The sequence below is a fragment of the Nelumbo nucifera genome, chromosome 4 (assembly GCF_055504915.1).
Source record: "Nelumbo nucifera cultivar China Antique chromosome 4, China Antique-T2T, whole genome shotgun sequence".
Taxonomy (NCBI): domain Eukaryota; kingdom Viridiplantae; phylum Streptophyta; class Magnoliopsida; order Proteales; family Nelumbonaceae; genus Nelumbo; species Nelumbo nucifera.
The window spans coordinates 4,569,418-4,580,644 of NC_142652.1; the positions used below are offsets into that span (position 1 = coordinate 4,569,418).

The 11,227-nt window shown below is 34.1% G+C and overlaps 1 long non-coding RNA gene across 1 annotated transcript; it reads right to left on the reverse strand.

Annotated features, from left to right (window-relative positions):
- Positions 1-2,467: 2,467 nt before the first annotated feature.
- LOC148791976 (uncharacterized) lies at positions 2,468-6,853 on the reverse strand. The gene is made up of 2 exons (XR_016085344.1): positions 5,410-6,853; positions 2,468-2,892 (listed from the first exon to the last, which is right to left on the reverse strand). It is a non-coding gene; the product is annotated as an uncharacterized LOC148791976 (long non-coding RNA).
- Between the last annotated feature and the right edge of the window lie 4,374 nt (positions 6,854-11,227).

Genomic DNA, 11,227 nt, shown 5'->3' on the forward strand with positions numbered 1-11,227 from the left:
CGACCCAATCGAGAACGCCTATATCCACATTCAGCCGAAGCCAAATCTACCACTAATAATATTCTCCAACTGTCGGAAACTTCAACCAAGAATGTCATCTCTTCTCTTCGACACAGAAACTCTCCTTCAGAGGGAGGACGGAAGGTGAGAAAGAACGATTTGGTATTGAAAGAGATACTCAGAGATAGAAGGGTGGCAATGGAGAGCTGTAAATTGATGGGGAGGAGCCTCTTCGACGCCCTGGAGGATGCAAGTAAAATGGGCTGTAGAGGGGAAGATGAGATTTGCAGTGTTTGCTCTTCCGTTTTGAATCAAGCCAGTGAAATAAAGTCTCTCTATGCTTCTTCTATTCATGTTGACAATGATGACGATGATAAAGAAGATGACCCCCGATCGGTGAGTGGTTATTTCAACTCTTCGACTTGTCCGTTTGTGGAGCAAGAGAAGGAGAAATTGGCGGTGGGTGTGGAGAAAGTGGAGAGAGAAAAAAATGGAGTGGGTGTCGAGGAGAAGAGAATTGCTGCAAATGGTGGGGGTGGTTATGAAGGGAGATTGATTGTTGTAATGGGTTGGCTTGCTATTCTTCTTATGGTATTTACATTGGGTATCATTTCATGGAGGAGCTTTCATGGATACGGAGATGAAGATGGTGAGATTTTGATCCCCACATGAAATCTCTCTTTCTCTCTCTCCACACACACCCAACCGACAAGTTCTGTTAATAACTTGAGATTGCAAATATTGAGTTTTTTTTTGTTAATATTTATTCGTGTAAAAGATTTTTTTTTTTTTTACGTACGCCTAAAGGCTTCTAGTGTAAAAGATGAATTAATGTATTAAAAACTCTTCTGGTGGTGATATTTGAATCACTGGCTCAAAAAGGATTATTCATGTATTTATGATGATATGAATCTGTAGTCGCCCTCAAGTCTCAATACAAATTATAAAGCACATTGGCCTCTGCTGAGTGCTGGCCTTATACCGAGATCAGCTTTGTATTCTGAGGCATATGAGTTATGACAACCCTACCTATTTCTGCCACATGAAAGAAATATATAGAAAATTGAAGCCTACCATTCAAACTTTCAATTTATTAACTTAAAAAATGGGTGTAGGTTGCCCACAAATAGACCTGTTGATGGGCTGGGCCCGTTCAAATTTTGGCAAAAAGTAAGGCCGAGCCCGGCCCATTAACAGGTCTTACCCATTGATAAAAGGGTTGAAAGGTACATACACATGGAGCCCTTTTCTGGGACCCCAGCCACATGTACGACTGCTTCCGTTTCCTCTAACTAGAGCTTGTGAACCCTATCATTAATTAAATATTTTATTCATCTCAAAATTATTTGAATTCAATGGGGAATCCCATTTCAGGAGTTTACAGAATCAACTCAAGTATGGACACATTTCTTAACTTCTAGTATATTCTTTTGCTTTTTCATTATTTTTATCGGGCGAAAAATGTTTGAATAAATAAAGCTGAAGTAATTGATAACTAGACTATGAAGGACCATGATTCATTGAGAGTGAAAGGATCTGATATAGAAGGCAAGGGGTTAAGCAACTTTCTGCAGACTTCACATTTACAATTTGAAGCTGTTCATGGTTCCTCTTGTGATTTTGGGGTTAACCATCTGAACCTAGTACTTGGGTGTCAGTAAAAATGAATAAGATCCTGGAATCAAAAGTAGATGCATTTTCATTCATGAAAATTCAATTCAGTTAATAATTGAGTCAAAGAATGAGTCCATGTGTTGAAGTTCTGGATTTGAGAGACATTTGCACAAGTCATGCATCTCTCTTTTATTTTTTCTTTTGTTCCCTGTTTTTTCCAAGGGGCACTACAAGAAATATGACCTTTAGCTACAGACAAAAAACCATAGCCTATGTTCACATGGCTATAGCCTATAGCTACGATTCAACTAATCCATGGCTATAACTCATCTATAGCTATGGTATCTGTCCATAGCTATAGGGCATATGCAAACCATATAAATCTTTAGCCACGGGCTGAACCGTAGCTAAAAGATACATATAGCTATGATTTTTAAATTGTCTGTAGCTATATATCCAAATTTATAGCCACGGATTTTTACAAAAATGTAGCTATAATTATTCTATTTATAGCTACGGTTTGCTACAAAACATTAGCTAAATGTACTATCCTATAACCACGGTTGTTTTTGCTAAAACCGAAGTTAAATATTCTAACCTATACCTACAGTTTTCTGACAAACCATGGCTAAAAGATGCAATATATGCCCACAAATTTATTGGAAAACCATAGCTAATTTTTTCAATTTATAGAAAAACTATGGCTATATTCCAAATAAAATAATAAAATAATGACAATTAGGACTGCCACCTTAAAGAAACACCTATTTTATTCATACATCACATGAAAATTATATAATAACTTCTAGCAAATACTTATATTATTATAACAATTCAGTACATGCCAAATATATTTGAATACATCCATTGTTTAAAATGTATTACGAATGTCAAATTCCCCTCAATACATATTAAAGTCTACATAACTTTCCAAAAAAAAAATAGAGAAATTCTAAATATAAAAGAATTATCCATTGCTTTCAACTATGCTTTAAGAGTCGCTTGTTGCATCCAAGGTTCAAAGTATCGATACAATACGAGTTTCAGTAGTATCGTATCAATACTTAGAAACAGCCGAAACTTTACTTTTTTTTTAGTTTTTTTTTCACATTTTGTTTTTTTGGGAAGCTTTTAGCATGCTTTTTATTTAAAAAAATGGGGGTCCGAAACACTTGGAAACAGGCGTTTCGGACCGCATCTTTTTCAAAAGATACGATACAACACGCCCGATACGGGGTATATCGTATCGATACTTTGAACCATGATTGCATCTTTAACCTACAAAGAAAAACAAAAAAAAAATAGAACAATGATTACTTTGATGATCTAATTAAATATGTAGTATACAATGAAAAATGTGAAGAAAGATAGACTGATAATAACATGTATATAACATTGAGATCCAAAAGAGCCCAAATAAGCTAATAAGGTCTCTCATTTTGCATCATGTTCTATCTACGCCTTATGGACTTGGATTTCTAAAGATTTCCTAATGGACTCAATTTCTTAAGGAGCAGCCATCATTATTTTTAGGGGAGGGAGTTCTCTGAGAAGAAACTTGTCTATAATTAGAAGAGATAACTAAAGGTTCTACAATAACAATAGGTGTCCATGCTTGAACCATATCATTCATAGAGATTTCACTTTTGTTTTCTCTGTATACAGTGAATAGGGGACCCTACTAGTGATCAAATCTATCAAGATATTAGGGGCTGTTAAACTTTCATCTTTGTATAGTTGAACCATATCATCCATGGGTTGTTTAATTTTCATGTATTTATTGTATATAGCATAACAGAATAAGAGCTTTTAGAAATCATTTGGGGGTTTAGGAAGGGAACTTTACAAAATTCAATTACAACAGAGACGCACTTCACATGTTCTATATGGCAAATATTGACAGTTTGATAAAAACAAATTTCTTTTGCAAACGGAAAATCAGCATTTAGATTTATACAAGATTCATAGAATTTGCTCTTGGAACCTTCCTAATATAGGAGCAAGTTAGGAATGAATTTCTTGTCCATATTTAGATCAATTCACCTTTTCAAGGCTTGGTGTTTTTTTTTGGTATTTAAGGAGAAGAAGGGGCTACACAAAATGGGGGTAGTGCATCCCAAACATCCAATATACAAATATAACAAAAAAACCAAAGAAATAACACGGATAAGGTGTCCAATATGAAATTCATACCATAAATTGTTGTACCCAAAACAGATAACCCATTTTTTTTAAATAGAGAACAAAATGCATGAACTTCAGAGTTCAGATTGTAGGGTATTATTCATTTGGCCCTTGTTGTAGGCAAGATAAGCCAAGAGATGGACCAATTTTTTATAATATAATCTCTATTACATGAACAAAAGAAATTGATTGAAATGAAAACCTGAATATTCTGATTCAGCCCTAGTGAAACTATTTTGTCCATGTGATAGATAGGCCCTTGAGTTCAAGGGAGACTATCCTAAGAAGATCCAGAAGTTGTACCTAGGTCAGGACCCTAAAACCACAAAAGTAATCCCAGGAGGTTGCACCTAGATCAGGTCCTTAAAATCTAGGGGAGTAACCCCAGGATTTATTTAAATTAGCTATCAATTTCAACTTCATTAATTTAGCCAACAAAAGACACCTATTTCCTAAGTGCAAACTTCGATCTTTGCTTCAGCCAATGCCAGGCGCATGTTCCTAAAGGAAGACACCTGGACTTTATTTGATTAATACAATGTGCCACTAAGAGAGGCAATTAGGTTCCAACCTAGCCCAGGTGGCTTATTCACAAGGAAAACCCAGATCTGTTTCAATCAATAGCTTTGAATCTTTGAGAAGAGACACCTTGGCTTTGCCTGAATGTACAAGCATCAGTTTACTTCTGATAAAGCACCCCAATCCCCAAACACTATTCTAATGACTAGGAGATAATTAGGAGACTTATGCAAATCAGATTTTAATTAAAAGAGTTGAGAATTTTGTTTTGTCAAGGGGACTGTCATAACCAAGTTACAGTAGGTTTGCCTGTACCTCTTCCTCTAGTTATTATACATAAAGATGGGAGAAGGGATAGAGGGCTAAAAGGCATCCTAGGATATGAATTTTCTCCACTACCTCAAGGAGCTCATAACAGGGGAGCTAAACACACTGAGGGCTGAAACTGTCACAAATTTAATTACACGGGAGAGTAAAGACTAGTCATACACTAGAAAAACTCAGCAGCCACTACTCCCAACATCACAACCCAGTCAATTTGGATTGTTACTTTACAAAACGAACTCTGCAATTAGATTACAATAATTTGATCAATCCCCACAACAAGATGCAACAAAAAACCCACAATCTTTTTGTAAGAAGAAAGGAATATCAAAGAAATTGAAAATTTCTTATCCCTAAAGAGGACATACGTCTCATTATCATCTCACATAACTAATTAACCATGTACAGATTTATCATATAGGCATACATGATATAGCATGCATAATTAATCCAAATCTATTCTGCACTGCGGGTATAAGTCTAATAAAATAAAAGGGATGCTTTACAACATATATATAGAGAGAGAGAGAAGAAACATATATCAATGTGAATACACATAAATGTCCTAAAGTTAGTATATGGCCATCTAGTAAAATTAAGACCAAACCACTAAGCAAATATGTTCTAAACACCAATGAAAGCACCCACTTATGGAATTAATTCTAACAGAAGATAATTCAATTAAAGAAAATTTGCATGTCTTCTTTAATCATACTCTGGTTAAATTATAAGCATAACAACATTCATAAATGGCACAGTGGTGCACACCATGATCTAAGATATATCTGATAATCTCCTTTTTAAGCTACCATGTGTTTCCACTGCTAGCATTTGGAATAATTATAAAATGGGACCGCCAACACTCAGACTGGAGCTATTTATCTTGCAAGGCTTTTGTTCCACCTGTAATTTTAGCCAAAACATCAAACTCCATAACCATGCAATGCCATCTAAAAATCTAAAATAGAATAATAGGAATTCCGATGCTCGCCTTCCCCAGAACTTAGATACTTTACCATACCAATATCCAAGTTACGCTTGATTAGAAAATGAGAGCTCTGCATTGATTCGGTGCAGCCCCAATCTGGTGGATCTATATCATTTAAAAAATCTAAACACTTCATGCAATCATTTGAAACCTGTAGGGAACCAAAACATCCTGATAATTCATGTGATTCATCATGGCTACTGAAACACTCTAGTGTCCCCAAGCTTCTTATTCTTCCAGATAACTGGTGGGAGAAGTAAATCCCCAATTAAAGAGAGGAGGAAAACCTCAACCCCAAGAGCAAACCTATAAAGGAAAAACACCAAAGAGAAAAAGAAAACCACAATGGGACACTATAAAAGGAGAAGTAAATGAAGAAAAAAACGCCCAAATCTGTATAATTAAACCCTTTGTCGTTGAAACCAAAAAGAATCCAATAAGGGCTTGGTAATAAGAGGAAAGAATCAGTCTTATGAAGACAAAATTACATGAAAGCCTTCTAATTCGAGGTGCACTACTAAAAGGAAACAGAGTTTAGAACTATTTATTGCCAATAAAAAAGAACATTCGAAAACATAGTTAACCTAAAACACCAATCCATTCCACAAATTGAAACCCATCTAACAATTCCAAAAATTCAAAAGCATACCTACATCAATACCTAAGAAGTTACGCTAAATGCTTCTAAAGCAAAAGAAAACATTCACCAAAGCAATGATAAACTTTAAACCCTAGCACGAAAAAGGAAAAAAGAATTACAAACCTTAGAGCAAATGTAAAGGAGAAATTCTTATAGCAATAAGCTGATGAAAAAGGGGTGTTGAGCTCTAATGTTTGAGGGGCAGGCACTTGAGAGTGGTGGATAGCATACTTCATATAGGGTGTCCAATAGGGTAAAAGTTGTGTACCTACCCATATTGAAGAACAATTGGAACTTTGAGAGTGAAACCGAAGCTTTGAGCTAAGCCTTTGTCTTGGAGAATGGCTGACAAAACCCTTTTGCAAAATCCAAATGAAATCTGAAAATGGAAATGGAAAAAAAAAATGAAGAATCTGAGAATAGGAAGAAGAAGAAATTGATGCCAAAGCTGAGAGTTGGGGGAAGATTGAATGTCAAACATAGAAGAGTTTTTCTTTCAAAGAGGGAATAGCATTTGGCATTCGAACTCGTTAAACGAAATAAGGAGGGCGGGAGACATTTTGGAAGTTCAAATGGGAAGGAAAGAGAAAATACAAAGGCGGGAATTTTTTGGACGCATTAACAATTTCTAAAATATACAATAAGTTTAGAAAATAATTAAATGATTAATTATAATTAGTACTTACTACAAATATAAATAATTATATTCATTATAAATTATGTTTATATTAATTAATAAATAATAATAAATCTAACATTTAAAAAATGTGTAATTTTGTTAATAAAATTCAATAACTTATAAAGTTATATTTAAATTGATTAATATAACAAAATTAGTAACAATTTAGTATTCATTTCATTTTAATTTAAAATTATTAATTTAATACAAAGAAAATTAACTAATAAAAATTTGACAATTTTTATAATTACAATAGTTCTCCATTCTTCAATTGACTTTGGATTGCCTTAGCTCAATTGGGAAAACTAGACTTAGGAAAGAGAGTCGAGTGTAGGGGTGCTTACGAACCGTGGGCATACTTTTTAAACTGAACTGGTCCACTATATATTATAAATATGTATATTATACAGGTAATATAATCATATATTTTAAATACTTACCAAACTTATTGATTTACTTAACATTTTTTTTTTATGAGCATCCCTAGTCAGGTGATGGCTCAAGTAGTTTAACCATTTAGGTCAATGGCAGGTTGAAAAAACATTGGACTTCGAAAGTTTGATACCCTATCCGCTAAAGCCATCATTGGACTCCAAAAGTTTAATACCTAATTAGACTTCGAATCTTATTATCTCTAAGAATGTATGGGCATGGTGCATATCTCAGCTAGACGTAACTCAAAACAAAATAGTTGCTTGAGCCTACAAATTTATAGATGTAATAGTTGCTTAAGTTATTAAAATATTATAACTATTAAACTATGATATTTATTTAAAATATAGTAATTTCTGGAAATTATCATATTTACAGAAATATTGCTAATTTCTTGGGTAAAACTAATTAAGTGTAACTTTTTGGTAATTAAATATAATTTTTTACTATTTATAGCTTAAATTGTAATTATATATATTATTTTAGTTTTTCATATTTCATAAATAAAAAAAGTTAAAAATTACACTTTGAGGCAAAAAAATTGGTAAAGTGGTTGAAATAATTTATTAGTTATTACTTAATTAATAAAATACTAATTAATACTTTTATTTCTATTTTAGAAATTAGTTTCCTTTTATTAATGTACTTATGAAATTATTAATAATTTATTTTCTAGTTTAATTATTATTAAATAGAAATCATTAATTATTTTTGTTATGCAATAGTAATGAGCTAATAATTTGTTAATTATTAATTATTAATTATATTCATTTACTTTAATAAATTCTTAATTATTAATTTACTATAAAAAAGTAATTGATAAATAATAAATATTTTAAATGAATATTATGTGATTATTATTTATGATCTAAGAATAAAATGATTGTAGCTAAAGATGATTAACTTCGTAATTATAGCCACTGAATTTTAGTTATCCACGGCTATAGTGATAAATAGCTCTTTAGCCACGGACAGAATAACTTTTAACCACGGACAAATTGTCCGTTGCTAAAGTTCAACTTCTGCTTTTGTAACTTGTAGCCACAGATACATTATAACCGTGGCTATAAATATTTTTTAAGCCATGGACAGAATAACTTTTAACCACGGACAAATTATTCGTAGCTAAAGCTCAACTTCTGCTTTTGTAACTTATAGCCACAGATACATTATAACCTTGGCTATAAATATCTTTTAGGCACGGATAGAATAACTTTTAACCACGGACAAATGGTCCGTAGCTAAAGCTCAACTTCTGCTTTTGTAACTTATAGCCACGGATACTTTATAACCATGGCTATAAATATCTTCAAGTTGCAGACAGAATAGCTTTTAACCACGGACAAATTGTCTGTAACTAAAGCTCAACTTTTTGCCACAGATATCAAATCATCTGTAGTTATATCCCATGTTTTAGCTACGGTTTTTTTACCATAACTAAAGTGCCGTAGCTATAGCCCCATTTTCCTGTAGTGGGGGAGGGAAGTGGATATGTAGGTTGGATGTCCACTCATCTGAAACCAGTCCACTATGCCTGACTTTCAAAAGAGTTGGCTTGTTTCTTTTTCTTTTTATTTATTGGCAAGGCTTGCATGATAGTTTCTTATTATTGGAAAAGAAGGAAATAAGTGGGGTTTCCATTTCAAGTTTAATTATAGGCAACAGCTACGAATTGCCTTTATACAAGAATGGTAGACAAATGGAGAAATTAGAGAGACACCCATTGAGTCTGAACGTCTGATGCCTAACCCACAATTGATTGTTGAGCCACATTATCATCCGATTCATATATGGATTGGAGACCTGCAATTAATGGATTCGTTGAATTATGAATATGGGAGAAAGTAGGTTCTAAGAGTTGGATGCATATTGGTGGACCTGATCTGATCAATGCACATTTGCTTCCACCAATAGTGCTTCTATGGGATTTTCAATTGTAAGGATATCAGACAGAATTTACTGTCTTTCTACTTTTATGAGGTAAGCATATTGGAAGAATTGCATATTGGGCATTGCATTACATGAAGCAGTATCACCCACTACGTTCATTATAGAAGGTTGGTCACTGGCGGAAGAGTTTAAATGTAACAATACATTGCATATGAATACAAAGATTTTATTGAATTATTATGGTTTTAGAAATATATGTATAACTAGAAAAGAGACAATTGAGAAGTAAGGTTGCGGTATCATATGATCAAGTCTGTGCATATGCCTAACTTAGTTTGTGGCTTTCAGTCACTTTTGATTTGTTGTAGTATCTATATAGTAGCAGTCGCCATCCTCATTGCTGTGGGAAGCTCTAACGTTCTGAATTTTGGAACTGATGCAGTTAATGGTGGGTTGGGTTTAGTGCTCCATACTATCAGTATACTGTACAATGTACAATAAGAGGGATGATTTGATACTCACTCTCTGTTCTGTTCGCATTACAAATTTGAATTGGCTGCAAAATTTGCACTTAATTCAGCTTTCCATCTATTTGTTTGCAACTATGATTTGCAATCCTATCTGATGCAAAATTTATACTTCATCTCTCATTTGCACCAATCTTCCAAGAAACGACGTCCCAAAAGCAGAACTGTTTTTTCCTGTGGATCGTGGGTCAATGGTTCAACCATCCTGGTTGGATGGATCGACCCATGACATCATAAATAAACTATAACAATATTTAAAAATAAAAATAATTAAAATGTGAAATGTTAAAAAAACATTTAGAAACTTTTCAAAATAAGATTCAGTGTGAAAAATAAAAGATTATTACTATTAAATCTTTAAATTTAGTGATGGAAATGTCTAAAATATATATATAAAAAAAAAGAGAAGCTTTGTTAATAATTAATTTAAATATTTTTTATAGTTAGCCTGCAAACTGTTGTTTGGGTTGAATAATTGGACAATTAAAACAGTTGGGTTGATGGTTGACCAATTGAATGGTTTTTGTACAATAGTGGGTCATAAGTAAATTAAACTGAAAATGTGCCCGGTTTTTGGGTCAAGTGGTTCGATCAGCTGGGTCAATCATGGGTTTAGAAACACGAACTTGCACTTATTGTCAATGCAATTTTTGCATCAAAAGACATGCAAATTTTGTACCACCTTCATTCACCATGTCATTTTTCTTCCTACTTCCAAAATAAATAAAAAAATCATTCTCCTGCCAAGATTCAAAATATCGATACACCCGATACACTAGTAGTGGTGTATTAGGCAGTATCGGTAGACTTTTTTAGTTTTTTTTTCCGAATTTGATTATGAGGGGTCGGTTTAAGGTCCGTCCATCCTTTGAATTGGTCAGGACCCCAAAACACCCCCTGTAGGAGTGTATCAAGAAGCCCCCGACATGATACATATCGGCCAATACAACCCGATATGTATTGATGAATCAATTTTTTGCGCTAAGTACCTCGTCATTCGGTCTGCTTTCAAGTGACCAATGACTCAAAGGCCGAAGTGGGAATTTTGCTAGGTGAGGACTTGGATGCTGAGCTGGCCAGGCCGAGCTGGGAGTGGACAGGTGCCGAGCTAACCAAAGGGCCGAGCTGATCAAAGGACTGATCTGACTGGTGGCGAGCTGGATTGATTGTTGAGCTTTGTAGTTCTTTAGAGACTTGCAAGGAATCAATGTTAGAGGACCCAGGGTGGCTAACCCGGCGAGGTTGCTCCGATGCTTAAGTCAATACTCCCATAGTAGACTACGAGCTAAAAATCATAAAGTATGAGAGCTAGAATATGCTTACTAGCCCCCCTCTTATGCCATTGGGGTTGGTGCCTTTATATAGGCATTGTTTGGCGTAGGCTTCACGCACCGCATCCGAGATTTTCACGAGATCGTCTAAGTGGTCCG